Below are 15,152 nucleotides of genomic sequence, written 5' to 3' on the forward strand. Positions count from 1 at the left end.
AGGTAGTGACTAATCTCACTTGTCAAGTTTGTTTGGTGACAACCTAGTGCAACACATGGGTGCTTGTTGTAGGTGGATACACCGTAACAAGTTCACTGGACTAACCCACCAGTGGATTCCATATGGATGGTAACCCCAGTGTCTACGGAACAAATCCTCTAACGAATGGTGGTGCATGTGATCCTTAGACTTGAGATCACCGGAGCGCCTTGTGCATCAATTGGTGTAGTTTGACACTAGCCTAACGCAGTTCTTTTCAGAGCTGTCAATACAGTGGTGATTGGCTGCATCAAGGAGTGTATGAAGACTATGGTGGATTGACAGAGGATTCATAACTTTCAGATACGGGAGAAGTTATCTCACGGCGCAATTCAGTATATGGCAATGACACTAAAACTGTGGCCATAGTGGGATTGAGTTGTTGCTCTATCCGGATTATAATACAGGCCATTGGTCCAGAAACTGAATACATAATATCAAGAGCAACTGAAGGTTGACACTATTTATATGCCTTCGTCTCGTCGAGATAACGTATGATGAAAGGATCGAATTGTATGGTAACCATATCGTTGATAGGTAGCTACTTTGCTGAATCCGAATCTATCGGGTGGCCATGATGTCTTGCTAGGGGCCAATCTTGGTCTGTGTATTAGTGAGACGATTAATTGGTGTTAATCGTGATACTATACACTGCCGATATGATGAGGAGCCTATGGGTCACACACATAGAAGATAATTTAAAACTCAAGAAGAAAGAAGGGCGATTTCGTCTTTTTAAGAGAAAGGGTATTTTGGTAATTTCATAGTGCAATTAAATTTGCTGAGATCGTAGCCTTTATTTAATTTATTAGAAAAATTAAATAAGTGAAATTATGTTTAAATATGTGTTACCATATATTTAATTAAATCATCATTATTGTTAAATGTTAATATATAGATCAAATATATATTAATTGAGTTTAATTGAGATAATGATGAAATAAAAAAAAAATATATCTAAGTGGGAGTGTTGGGTAACATGGGATGTTTGGGTTGGAGCCCAAGCCTATTCCATATGGGAATAAGGCATTAAAGTTTTACTATAAAAGAAAAAAGATTATTTGTAAAACATGAGAAGTTTTTCATTACACTCATTTGATTGAAAAAGGAAAAACCCCACAGCCCCTTAAACACTCTCCCACAACATAATTCATTTTGCCCAAAAATCAATTCATTTGATTTTTCTTCTTTGATCTTAAAGCTAAGGAGGATCTAGCGAATCCCTCCTTAGTTCTTTGTGATTGTCTTCGTGTGGACTTCATAAGTTCGATCCTACACTTAGGTCAGTAGCAAAAATGTTCATTGACAGATTTGGAGGAGCGTCCAAACGTGCGTATGTTTTCTAAACTCATGATTAATTTTTCTGCAGATTTCTATTTTAACATAAATTATAAAATTGTACCTTTGATCTTGGCTCAATGGAAACGATCCTTGTTATTATGATTTTGTTTTCCGCTGCGTATATTGATCGTTTCCTAACAGCAAAATCATGATCAGAGATATTGATGGAGCCTCCAAACGCTGGTATAATCTAATCCTTGCTTGGATTTGTGTTATTTTAATTTAAGCATACAAAATATATACATATCAGACCCTGATCTTTGGCTAATCAGAGTAATCGGTGGGAAATTATTTTTGTTTTTTCATTGCGTTTACCCATCGATTTACTTACAATCCTATCTAGATTACTAAGTGTTAGGATAGGTGTACTAAAGCCAACTATTGACTCCTCTAATATTATATTAATGATCAATAAAAGGCATTGTTTCTATATCATAGCATCTATTTATATGCATATAAAGAAAATGATATATGTCCTTAGAAAGGTTGAACCATGACGAGGGAATTAAGCGTTATACACCTTAATTATGAGAACCCCATGAGCACATATGGTGACTATTCTAGAACTATCCATAGTCCTAATATTAATTTGACATAGGCTACGAATTATATGGTAAGACTATCATCGCGTTGAACAAACTTACCGAAAGGTAGTGGTAGATCTCACATGTTAAGGTGGTGAGGTGACAATCTGGTGCAATGCATGGGTGCTTGCTTGTGACAAGTCCATTGGACTGACAAAACAGAGGATTCAATAAAAGATGGTAAACTCAGTGTCTATGGAATATATCCTCTAACAGATGGGGATGCATGTAATCCTTGGACTTAAGATCACCAGAGTGCCATATGTAATTATTGATGTAACTTGACACTAGTCTAACGAGTCTTGTTCATGGATTAATTACCAGAACGGTGGTCATTGGTTACATCGAGAAGTACAATATGGCTATGGTGGATCAACAAAGTGTAGGAACCATGTCATGCCAAGCGTGGAAAAACAATAAAAATTTCTTGCCATGGCATGATTCCATTACCCAAGATCACGATTTTGACAAAATAATCAACATATAAAACCATACAAGGTTATGTGATTTTACCTCCGTTGGCGGCTCCTCCTTTGGATCTCTCCAACTAGTTGCTATCAATCCAACATATGATTGAGTCCGCCGGTATCCACATGAAGGCAGGCTTGGGATCACCCTAGTATTGACTACTAGATCAATCGGAGGGCTTAAGTGAAGGTGACGGAAAATTGAGAGAAAACTCTCAATGGTGGCTAGGGTTTTTGGCATGAGAGGGAGAGAGAGAGAGAGAGAGAGAGAATAGTTTGATTTTATTCAACTATATTTCCCAAAAAGAATTCTCAAGCTTAAACTAAAACCCTCCTCCTTTTATAGTGTAAATCCAATTAAAAATTCAATAAGGATTACAATCCTTGAATCCCTATTTTGGAAGGATTCCACTAATCCTAAAAGGAAAGGAGATATTATCCTATTTAAATATCAAATACTGAATTAAATAAATAAAGCTATTTATTTAGTTCCATATATATATATAAAAAAACTAATTAAATAAATATATTTATTTAATCCATATATATATATTTTTAATATTTGGGTTTTAATATTTTATATATATATATATATATTATATATATATATTATTATATATATAATTAATATATATCTCCATATTAATTAAATTAATATGAATCCAATTTTGCTAAAAACTCTTCCAATAAATTGGATAATGGCGTCAACCCTTAGCAAAATTACCAAAGTGCCCTTTTCACCCATAGACGAAAATGTCCCTGTACTCCCAAATTACGATACCCTATTAGGCCCAAGGACAAGATTGTCCTTCCATTTCCATTTCTCACTTAACTACCTTCTATGAGTGTGACTTGAAAGCTCTTCACTTTGTCAGCAGTGTCCCGATACTAATTAAGCATCAAGCATTAGTGTTTTCATACACCAATCAAGATTGGCCTCTAGCAAGGCATCATGATTCTCCGGTAAGTAAAGAAATAGTTATTTAGGCTTACCTTGTATATTATGGTTACTATGCAATTCAATCATTTTCATCACTTTTATCTCATCAAGGTTTGAGGTATAGAAATAATGTCTACCTCAAAAGCTACCTTGACATATTCTATATTTGGTTCTTGAATCTAACGACTATTGGATTCGAGCACCAACATCATTTCACCGTGGCCACGGATTTGAGCACCACTCGTTTCATCATCATCTTTTATCTCATCAAGGTTTGAGGTACAGAAATAGTGTTTAACTTAATCTAGTGTACTTGCAAAAACAAACACCCATGGTTTCACTAGGTTGATGCCACAACCTTGACATGTGAGATCTATCACTACCTTTCGATAGGATCATTCAATGCGATGATAGTCTCTCGTATAATCTGTGTCCTTGATCAAATTTATACTATGACTACGGACATTTAAGAAGGGCCACCATTTGTGCTCATAGGGTTTCTCATAGTTAAGATTTATAACACTTATTCCCTCGTCACTGGTTTCAATCTTTCTAAAGACATATACTATTTTCTTTACGCGTGGTAAATAGATGCTAATATATATATATATATTATTATAATTATTATAATATATATATATTATATATTATATATATATATATATATATATAATATATATATATATGCTCATAATAGCGATGCCTTTTTATTCATTATTTAAATGAGTTTACAAGAGCTAAAACGTTGGCTCTATGCATCTACTCTAACAATCTCCCAGTTGCACTATAGCCAATCATTCATCTTTGATCCATATGATTATGTGCCTATGATGCTCTCTTGTGACAGAGCTTTCGTAAATGGTCTACGATGTTATCATCAGTAATACTCTATCGATTTGTACGTCACCTCTCTTCACAATTTCTTTGATGAATGGTATTGCCGGAGTATATGCTTGGATCTTTGGTGAGATCGTGGTTCTTTAGCCTAAGCTATGGCACTATTGTTGTCCAGTAAAGCACAACTAGATTAACAATGCTCGGAACCACCTCTAGTTTAGTCATCTTCTTGATCTAAATAGCCTCTTGACTGCATCACCCAATGCGATGTACTCAGTCTTCATTGTAGAATCTGCTACAGTGCTTTTTTTGAAATTTCCAGCTCACTACAACCCCATTAAGATAGAACCACTAACCTTGACGCGATCGATAGTCATCCTGTCAGTTTGAAAACTGGCATCACTGTATCCTCTTATAGTGACCATCTTCTCCTCCATAGACCAAGAACATATCCTTAGTTCTCTTAAGGTACTTAGATGTTCTTGACTGCTGTCCAATTTGTTTACCTAGATCCAATTGATATCTACTACTGCAAATGGTCAAGGCATATGAGACATCAATCCTAGTACATAACATGGCATATATTATGGATCCTACTACTGAAGCATAAGGAATACCCTCCAATCCTATCTCTCTCCTCTTGTGTTTTAGGCACATATCCTTAAGAGAAACATGCCATGTGACTGAGATAACTTTCTTTTGAATCTTCTATACTGAATCTTTTAAATACTTTGTCAATGTATATACTTTGACTTAGGCCCAGTAACCTACGAGATCTATCACATAGATCTTTATACCAAGTGTTAGACTAGGTGCCTTAGAGCCATCAATTATTGTAAAATTAACTTTGTATAAATGTTTATTATCAATAAAGGCATATTCTTCTATATCCGTATGTAATGATATATGTCCTTAGGATGGTAGAACCGTGATGAGGGTATCAAGTGTTTTCAAATCTTGACAGTGAGAACCTATGATCACATATGGTCCATTCTAAAACGTCCGTAGCCCCAGTATTATTCTGACCAAGGACACAGCTAATACGGTAAGGCTATCATAGTGTTGAAAGACTCTATCGAAAGGCAATGACTGATCTCACTTATCAAGGTTGTTTGCCGACAACCTAATGCAACGCATGGGTGCTTGCTAGAGGCAAGTTTCACTGGACAGACCCACCAAAGGATTCCATATGGATGGTAACCCTAGTGTTATGGAATAAATCCTCTAAGGATGGTGGTGCATGTGATCCTTAACTTGAATCACCGGAGTGCCTTGTGCACCAATTGGTGTAGTTTGACACTAGCTCAACGTAGTTCTATTTAGAGCTATCAATACGGTATGTTGGCTACATTGAAATTCTATCGAGACTATGGGGATCGACGAAGGATTCATCACTCTTGGGTACGAGAGAACTTATCTCACTGGTAATTCAATAAATGGTAATGACACTAATCTGTGGCACATGGTTAGTTGATGCTCAATCCAATTTAATATTCCGTCATTGGTCCAGTAATTGATACAACATGTCAGAAATCTGAGGTTGACACTATTTCGTACCTCAGTCTTGATGAGATAACAGTTGATGAAAGGATTTGTTGCACGATAACCGTACCATTGACAGGCTGCGGTTTCGCTGAATCTGAATCTCAATCTGAATCTATCGGGTGGCCATATGCCTTGCTAGGGCCAATCTTGGTCGTGTGTAGTGAGACGATTAATTGGTTTTAATGGTGATACTACACACCGATATGATGAGGAGCCTGCGGTCACACACTTAGAAGATATTTAAATCATTTGTGAAAACGGTATTTTGGTAATCTCACAGTCAATTAAATTTCAGGTTATTGCTGTCTTTAATTAATATTAAAATTAAATTAGTGAGATTATATTTAAATATATCTCTGTATATATTTAAATTAATTATTATTATTAATTAAATGTTAATATATTATTATATATTAATTGATTTTAATTATAATAATAATTAATTAATTAAAATACCATAAATGGTGTGTTTGGTTGCAAAGGTGAACTAGGGTTGGAGCTCATGGCTATTCCTAAGTGGAATAGGGTTTTAATTGTTGCACTATATAAGTGCAACTTAAAATTAAAACAATGAGGAATTAGTCATTCAATTAAAAACCATAGCCACCCCATCTCTCTCTCTCTCAAGAAGAAAACTTTTCTTGTTCTTCTTTCTTGATTCTTGAAGCCCTTGATTGTTCTAGCAAAATAATCAAGGGTTCTGCAGATTATCTTCGTGTGGCCTTCCGAGTGCGATACTACTTTGGATCAATTGGCAAAAAATCACGTGAACAGTAGACAGTGAACAATAGATGACGAACAGTAACCATGAACAGTGCCATGAATAGTGTTCCTGTCCGAAATCAGAGATATTCGAAGGAGCCTCTAAACATACGTAAGTATTCTAATCCTTGAATGGATTTACTTTATACAGATTTTTTTTATCTACATGTAAACGGTATAATCTATACTCGGATCTAGGAAAAGAAAGGTAATTGATTTACCGATTGAATTTTTTGTTTTCCACTGTGTATGGCAGATCAATTACTTACAGCGGTATCAGAGCCTCGGGTATTAGATTATATTGCTTAATTGATGTTTGATAAGATGTATATTTGTTTGATAACATGTTATTGCATGATTTGAAATGTTTTTTAATCTGGAAAAATTATGCATGTTGAATGTCTTAATTAATCAATTGATTAAATAATGTGTTGATTGAATGTGTATTGGTTGGTTGGTGTACTGGTCGAATGTTTAAGCATTCGATTTGATTTGGATCCTTGTCATTATGTGAAAAATTGCAAAAGATGTTACTGTGCCTGATTCACTGTTTTACGATGTTCGCCGTGGCGAAATAAAACTTCATCGCAGCATAAAACTCTTTGGAACGATTTGTGTTTTCTGGAAGTTCATGGTTGCAGCGGCAAAATAAAACTTCACCCCAGCGACCATGTGTGCATGAACTTCTCTAGGGCAGAGAATTTCTTTGTTGTGGCAAGAAACCTACTATTCCGTTTTTACTTTCAGTTTTTCGCATGGGGGCTAAATTGTAGTTTTTTGAACCTTTAAAGCCAATATTCATTCTGAACGTTTAAGGTGGTAACTTGATAATTCAACCCACCCAATTCAAAAATTGATTGTTTTTTAATATATGCAATGTTCTTGTTTAATAATTGCATGGTGCCCGGTACATGAGCCTTAGCCCTATTGTTTATTGTTTATTGGGTTTGTTTGTAATTTTTATAAACAAATAGGACCTGTGTGTCCTGCCTCTCTCTCATAAATCTCCATGTATTTCGTCTCTTCATCTCACTCCCCTCGCATGTAACACAAGGTTTTTATTTTATTGATGTAAATTAGAATAGGATTTTTATTATAAAATACTTTGTAATGATCATGAAGAAGAAACAAATGAGCTATGAAGCGGAATAACTTGAAGACCCAAGATTTACTTTTAACCCTAGGTTGACCTACCGATTCCTCTAGGCTCGAGGAAATCGGTTTTAGTGGGTCATGCACCGACATGTTTAATTTTTTTTTTTTTTTTTAGAATGTATGCCAAGGTTGAATGTTCTGTTAGGAAACGGTCCATATACGCAGCGGAAAACAAAAACATAATAACAAGGATCGTTCCCAAAGAGCCAAGATCAATGGTATAATTTTATAGTTTTATCATAAAATAGAGATCTGCATAAATTAATCATGAGTTTAGAAATACCTACGCATGTTTGGAGGCTCCTCCAAATTTGTCAATGAATGTTTTTGCTACTGATCCAAGTTTAGGATCGAACCCACGTAGTCCACACGAAGACAATGTGATAGCCACTTTCTACTTAAGTACTCATATAATATACATAATAAAATACATATAAAACAGTGTAAAGAATTGGGCCCAAATGTTTCTTTTAATTAAACATATGTATATGTTCTTTACAACCATATATATTTTTACACAAAATTATAATATGTACAAAAGATATCAAAAACATGGTGGACAGTGTAACCGCTTCCCCTCATGTGTCGACGTCCATCCGACCGCGTCCTCACTTGGATCCTGTAAACATAGGAAATAACAAGGTGAGCACTAAAACAATGTCCAGTAAGTAAATCTTCTACTCATCTATCCCCGTAACTCTCTCTCTCTAATTCTTTCCTTACAACTTCTCATTCAATTTCTCTTTGGTACTTCTCTCTCTCTCTCTTTTTCTTAGAACTCTTTTCTATTAACTCTCTTTAGTAAGTCACGGCCCTATCTTACCGGGGGAATGGCCGGGACTCGTTCCCGCTTTGCGTGACCTCTACTCGTTCTAGCTGATCGGACTCGGTTATGCATGGATTTGAAACCCTTGGCTATGTGAGTGTATAATCTCTCTCTCGGGTACTCGAGTATAGCCCTCATCCGCATGCACTCTCACGGGCTAGACCACTTCTCTATCTCATACTCATGCCGCTCTCTCAATGCGGCGTACATGCGAGAATACTCTACCCATTACTCACGGGTTCCCCATCGCACAACCTACTCTATTCTCTTTCTCTTAGCTCTTAAAGTAGCTTATACTCAAATTCTCTACTATGTCTCAAGCTACTTCTTAAGTGTATAAACAAGTGTGCATAGATAGCTCATGCTCACTAATGCACTAATGAAATGCCAAATACAAGATTGCATCAAAATAGTCATTCTGCACAGGTCACACTTAAAAGGGCATAACTTGTGTTATACACCTCGGACTGCTACGATTTTGGTCTCGTTTTAAAGCTTAGAGACAGGTCTACAACTTTGATGTTTTTGTCTAAACCCAGTTCAATTCGTAACATGCCCAAAAATTACTCAGAAAGTCATGGATGTGACAGGGCAGATTTCACTTAGGCATTTCATCAAACAACTTTTGTGTATACCAAAAACTCTAATTATCAATAACTCTACTCTTCTCTTTAATCATCCAAAATGGGAGAAAAACTCCCTCATATAGTCATAATTCTTGCCAAGGAAAACACTCCCAAAAATATTCATACAAACTCCTCCAACTTCAACTCAATTTCCATCTCTCATCACACATCAAAAACACTTCTCATAATACATATTCATCTCAACTCAATTGTCAACAACATAACATACTTATACAAGCATACATCTCTACTCAATCTCTAAATCTCTACTCAAAAGCTTATTCAAAACTCAAGTTGGTTGGATTTACTACCTTGTGAAAAAGTGACTTTTTAGCACTTTTCCTTTCCTTTGTTGCCTTGTCTTCTCTCTACAACTCAAAAAACAAAACAAGAGCAATAACAAACAATAAGACTTCAATAACTATAAGCAAACTCATCTAAAGCAAGAATCTTACCTTGGATGCTTTAGATGAAATCTCTACTCAAAATACTCAAAAGCTCTCTTAAACCCCTTAGAAATCTTGGAAGATTGGATAGAGAAATTGAGAGAAAGTAGGCAATGGAAGAGCGGTGAAATGGATGGGACTAAGGGTTCTCTACACTTAACCCTTTTTAGCTTATATTATAATCATCCTCCCATTTTGCCCTTGCCTTCCTTAGAAATTCCATCAATATCCTTTGATTCTTTACAAATACACCCATCCAACCACATCTCTACTAAATTTCCTACATTTCTCCCACTTTTCCTACTAATTAGGGGAAAAAAGTTCATTGTTCCCAAAGAAGAATTCTCTAGAAAACTCAAGAAACTTTTTGTTAGGCTCTTCGCCGCGGCAAAAAACATCCGTTGCCCCGGCGAAACCGGTAGAGCCTACCGTGGGTGCAGCTTCTCATCGCCGTGCAAAGCTTTCTTCGGCCCGGCGAAGCTCAAATTTCCAAACTTCACCAAATTTCAACCAAACCAGGCAAACACTGACCAATACAACATACCATTTTAAATAAGACTCACCAACTAACCATGACAACAAACAAACTCAATTGAAGCTGAAACAGTGAATCCTTTAAGTAATACAGAAAATTTAAGCACGTACCTCAAGTGGGATTATACAAACAATCCCAAAGAACTAAGGAGAGATTTGCAGATCCTCCTTAGCTTTAAGACAAGAAGAAAATCAATGAAATGATTTTAGGCAAAAATGAATTGCCATGGGAAGTGTTTAAGGGGCTGGAAGTTTTCAATTTTAATCAAATGAATGAAATGGAAATCACCTAATAAGATCTCCCACACTTTTTCTTTTATAGTGATTTTTAATAGCCTATTCCCTTATGGATAGGCTGGGGCTCTAACCCAAAACCCATGTTACCAAACACTCCAATTGAATTTATTTTTTATTTCATCATTATTTCAATTAAATCAATTAATATATATTAATATATATATATTAACATTTAACAATAATGATGATTAATTAAATATATGCAACACATATTTAAACGTAATTTCACTTATTAATTTTTCTAATAAATCAATAAAGGCTACGGCCTCAGCAAATTAATTGCACGTGAAATTACCAAAATACCCTTCTGCCTTAAAAACGAAAACGCCCTTCTTTCTTCCTGAGTCTTAAATTATCTCTAGTGTGTGACCATAGGCTCTATATACCAGTAGTGCTAGTACACGATATAACACCAATTAATCATCTCACTAATACACAGACCAAGATTGGCATCATGGCCACCCGATAGATTCAGATTCAGCAAAGTAGCTACCTGTCAACGATTGGCTACGTACAATTTGATCCTTCCTCATACGTTATCTTGATGAGACGAAGGATAGAAATAGTGTCAACCTTTGGTTATTCTCGATATATGGATTCAGTTTCTGGACAATAACCTGCATTACAAATGGATAGAACAAACACATCATCCCACGTGGCCACAGTTTTAGTGTCATTGCCATATACTGAATTGCGCCGTGAGATAACTCTCCCGTACCCGAGAGTGATGAATCCTCTGTCAATCTACCATAGTCTTGATACACTCCTCGATGCAGCAACACAACCGTATTGACGCTCTGAAAAGAACTGCGCTAGGCAGTGTCAAACTACACCAATCGATGCACAAGGTGCTCCGATGTTCTCAGTCTAAGGATCACATGTACCACACTTCGTTAGAGGATTGTTCCATAAACACTGGGGCTCATAGGAATCCTTGGTGGGTCAGTCCAGTGAAACTTGCGCGGTAATCTGCCTACAGCAAGCACCCATGTGTTGCACCAGGTTGTCACCAAACAACCTTGACAAGTGAGATCAGTCACTGCCTTTTGACAGGGTCGTTCAACATTATGATAGCCTTACCGTATTATCTATGCCCTACTTCAGAATAATACTGGGGCTACGGACGTTTCTATAATGGCCACCATATGTGCTTATAGGGTTCTCACTATCAAGATTTGAAACGCTTGATACCCTCATCATGGTTCTATCATTCAAGGACATATATCAATACATTTGCAATAATAATGATTTACACGATATAGAATAAAGTCTTTTATTGATTAATGAACATTATTACAAAAAGTCATTTCCACAATAATTGATTCTCTAGGGCACCTACTCCAACATGTTCAATAAAATGTCAAACAATGTCATTCAACAAGGATAATAATATGCGTGAGACATTTAATAAACCCTCAAATAAGATATATAAGTCACGTATGCCTTCCATCACCATGGTTTTAATCAAACCACTATCATTGGAACCTTGTCGCCACAGCGAAGGGTACACTTCTACCAATGGGAGGTATAAAGTCATTGGAGTTTTCCTAATGAGATGGGTCGACTTAAAATGGCAGTTTTTCCTTTTGCCATAGAGAAGGTTGATAAACACACCATACATAGTAGAGATAAGAAACATGTTGAGTGTATGTTGTGACATGTAGTGTCCACTCTACTGTACTGGAATACACTTAGGATGATGGCTAGGCCGTTGGAGTGTGATGGCTTGTTGGCTTATTCACATTTGAGGTTGGTAGTAGGAGCTATCAACGGTGTGGATTAAGTTTGAGGCCTACTAATCAACCTTTTGGTTGTTCGCCACAACGAAGGTTTGAATGGCAAGATGGATCTCAGTCCACTAGGAAAGCCACAGGGCTTTCCCGAGTTAATAGTGAAGGCTATAGCTTGAGGAAGATGTGGGAGTGTTTTTAATAAAAGACCATATTAGAAATAATAAACAATTATATTACTTACTTTTCTAAATTGTAGATTCACTTAAAAATGAGCATTATGAACCTGCGACCGATAATCGAGAAAGAAAACAGGTTGAATGGATCCAATTTCTCATACTGGTATCGTAATCTTTGGATTATACTTAAGTCTGAAAAGAAAATGTATATCCTTGATAAGCCATACATGGTTGAGCCTGATCTTGATGCTACTCAGGAAGTAAAGGATATTTATCAAAGTTCCTTAATGATGCTGATGGCGTCAATGCTTGATGTTAGCATCAATGACACTAGTAGTGTTGCAAAAGCAGCATGATATATGGACGTCGCTGCCATTGTTCTACACCTCAAGGAGCTTTACAAAGGGAATGTCGACATGAGAGGTACAAGGTGTCAAAAGCATTGTTTGGAAGTCGCCTGACCGAGGGAGCCAAGTTAGCCCTCATGTGCTCAAAGAGCGAGCACATAAAGAGGCTTGAGAATTTAGGTTTGAGTTGGACACAGATTACAAGTGGATTTAATTCTACAATCCTTGCTTGACTCTTATGCACCGTTCTAATGAACTTCAATAGAACGCTATGGTGAAAACCCTGTCAAAGCTTTGAACATGCTAAAGACTACAGAGCAGGACTTGAAGAAGTCCAAGCCTATTTTACTGGTAGCTGCTAGTAAAGGAAAGGGTAAAGGCAAGGGAAAGGCCAAGCCAATCCCAAGCCCAAGCCTAAGGACAGGATGCTCTCAAGCCTGTGGGTGGCATTGGGAAAGGTGGGAAGGTAGTCTGCTTCTATTATGTCAAGCCTGGCCACTGGAGGAAGCACTGTAAGGCTTTCCTCACAAACAAGAAGAAGTTAGATGCTTCAACTTCAGGTATGTTTATGATTGAGATTAATTTCTCTCCTTCAACATCTTCGATCATTGACATAGGATGTGGTACTCATATTTGTACTGATGTGCAGGGACTAAGGCAGAGTAGATTGCTCGCCAAGGGAGAAGTGGACCTACAAGTTGGAAATGGAGCACATGTGGTAGCATTAGCTGTAGGGACTTATTGTTTGTCTTTGCCTTTGGGCTTATAATTAGAACTCAAAGACTGTTATTTTGTATATACGATTTCTAGAAACATTATTTCGGTATCCACTTTGGATAATATAGGATATCGTTTTGAGATTTCTAATGGATTGTTGTCCTTTAGTTTGAATGGTATTCTATTTGGAATTGCAAGGTTATATAACGAATTATAGTTTCTTGATTTGAACAATAAGGATATTCTTAATGTTGAAACTAAGAAAGCTAAACATAGCAAACAAAACCATACATACCTCTAGCATTGTAGATTGGGTCATGTTAATCAAACTCGCATTGCAAAACTTCAAAGGGATGGAGTTTTGGACCCTTTTGACTTCCAGTCATTTGAGGTTTGCGACTCATGTCTTTTAGGCAAGATGACCAAGTCACCTTTCACAGGACAAAGTGAAAGGGCTACTGAACTGTTAGACATCATCCATAGTGATGTATGTGGTCCACTAACAGTTGAAGCCAGAGGTGGATATTCCTACTTCATCACATTTACTGATGATTTCAGTAGATATGGTTATGTCTACCTCATGAAACATAAATTTGAAGTCTTTGATAAGTTCAAAGAATTCAAGAATGAAGTACAGAATATGTTGGGCAAAAGTATTAAAGCTCTTCGGTCAGATTGAGGAGGTGAATACTTAAGCTCAGGGTTTTTTGAATACTTGAAGGAATATGGGATAGTATCACAACTCACCCCTCCGTATACACCCCAACACAATGAAGTGTCTGAAAGAAGGAATAGGACCTTACTTGACATGGTTAGGTCCATGATGAGTTTTAGTGATTTACCTGCATCATTCTGGGGTTATGCCCTAGAGACAGCCACTCACATTTTGAACCGTGTGGTATCAAAGTCTGTAGACAAGACTCCATTTGAACTATGGAATGGGCGAAAGCACAATCTGTCTTATCTAAGGATTTGGGGTTGCAAAGCTTATGTCAAGGAATTAACTTCGAAAAGGTTGGGCCCAAAATCCTACAAATGTATATTTGTGGGGTATCCTAAAGAGACCAAAGGATACTATTTCTACCATCCAGAAGAAAGCAAACTTTTTGTTGCTCGTACTGGTGTCTTCCTAGAAAAGAATTTTTTCTAAGAAGTACTAGGGAGACAAAAGTAGAACTCGATGAAGTTCTAGACCTACAAGATATACTAGACGAAGGACGGGAAGATGTGCTACAAGCAATGATTGAACATCAGGAATAGGTTACTCCACAACTTATGGATCAAAGTGAACCACCTCAAGTAGCACAGGAGCTACGTAGATTTGGGAGAGTATGCCATGAGCCTGAGAGATAGTTTATCTCATGACTCAACATGGTGACGTACTTGTCTACCAAGACGATGAACCCAGAACCTATGAAGACGTTACATCAGATCCAGATTCCGTTAAATAGCTTAAAGCCATGAAATTTGAGATGGACTCCATGTACCAGAACCAAGTATGGTCTCTGGTGGAACCACCTAAATGGGTAAAACCCATAAGATGTAAATGGGTCATCAAGAAGAAGACTGACATGGATGGAAGGGTGCACACTTATAAAGCACGACTGGTTGCCAAAGGTTTCAAGCAAATTCATGGTATTCACTATGAGGAAACCTTTTCGCCGGTTGCCATGATTAAATCCATCTGAATTAAGCTTGCGATTGTTGCATATCATGATTATGAGATTTGGCAAATGAATGTCAAAACAGTTTTCCTGAATAGAAACCTTGAAGAGGATGT

The sequence above is a fragment of the Pistacia vera genome, unplaced genomic scaffold (genome assembly GCF_008641045.1).
Source record: "Pistacia vera cultivar Batoury unplaced genomic scaffold, PisVer_v2 Contig1058, whole genome shotgun sequence".
Lineage (NCBI taxonomy): Eukaryota > Viridiplantae > Streptophyta > Magnoliopsida > Sapindales > Anacardiaceae > Pistacia > Pistacia vera.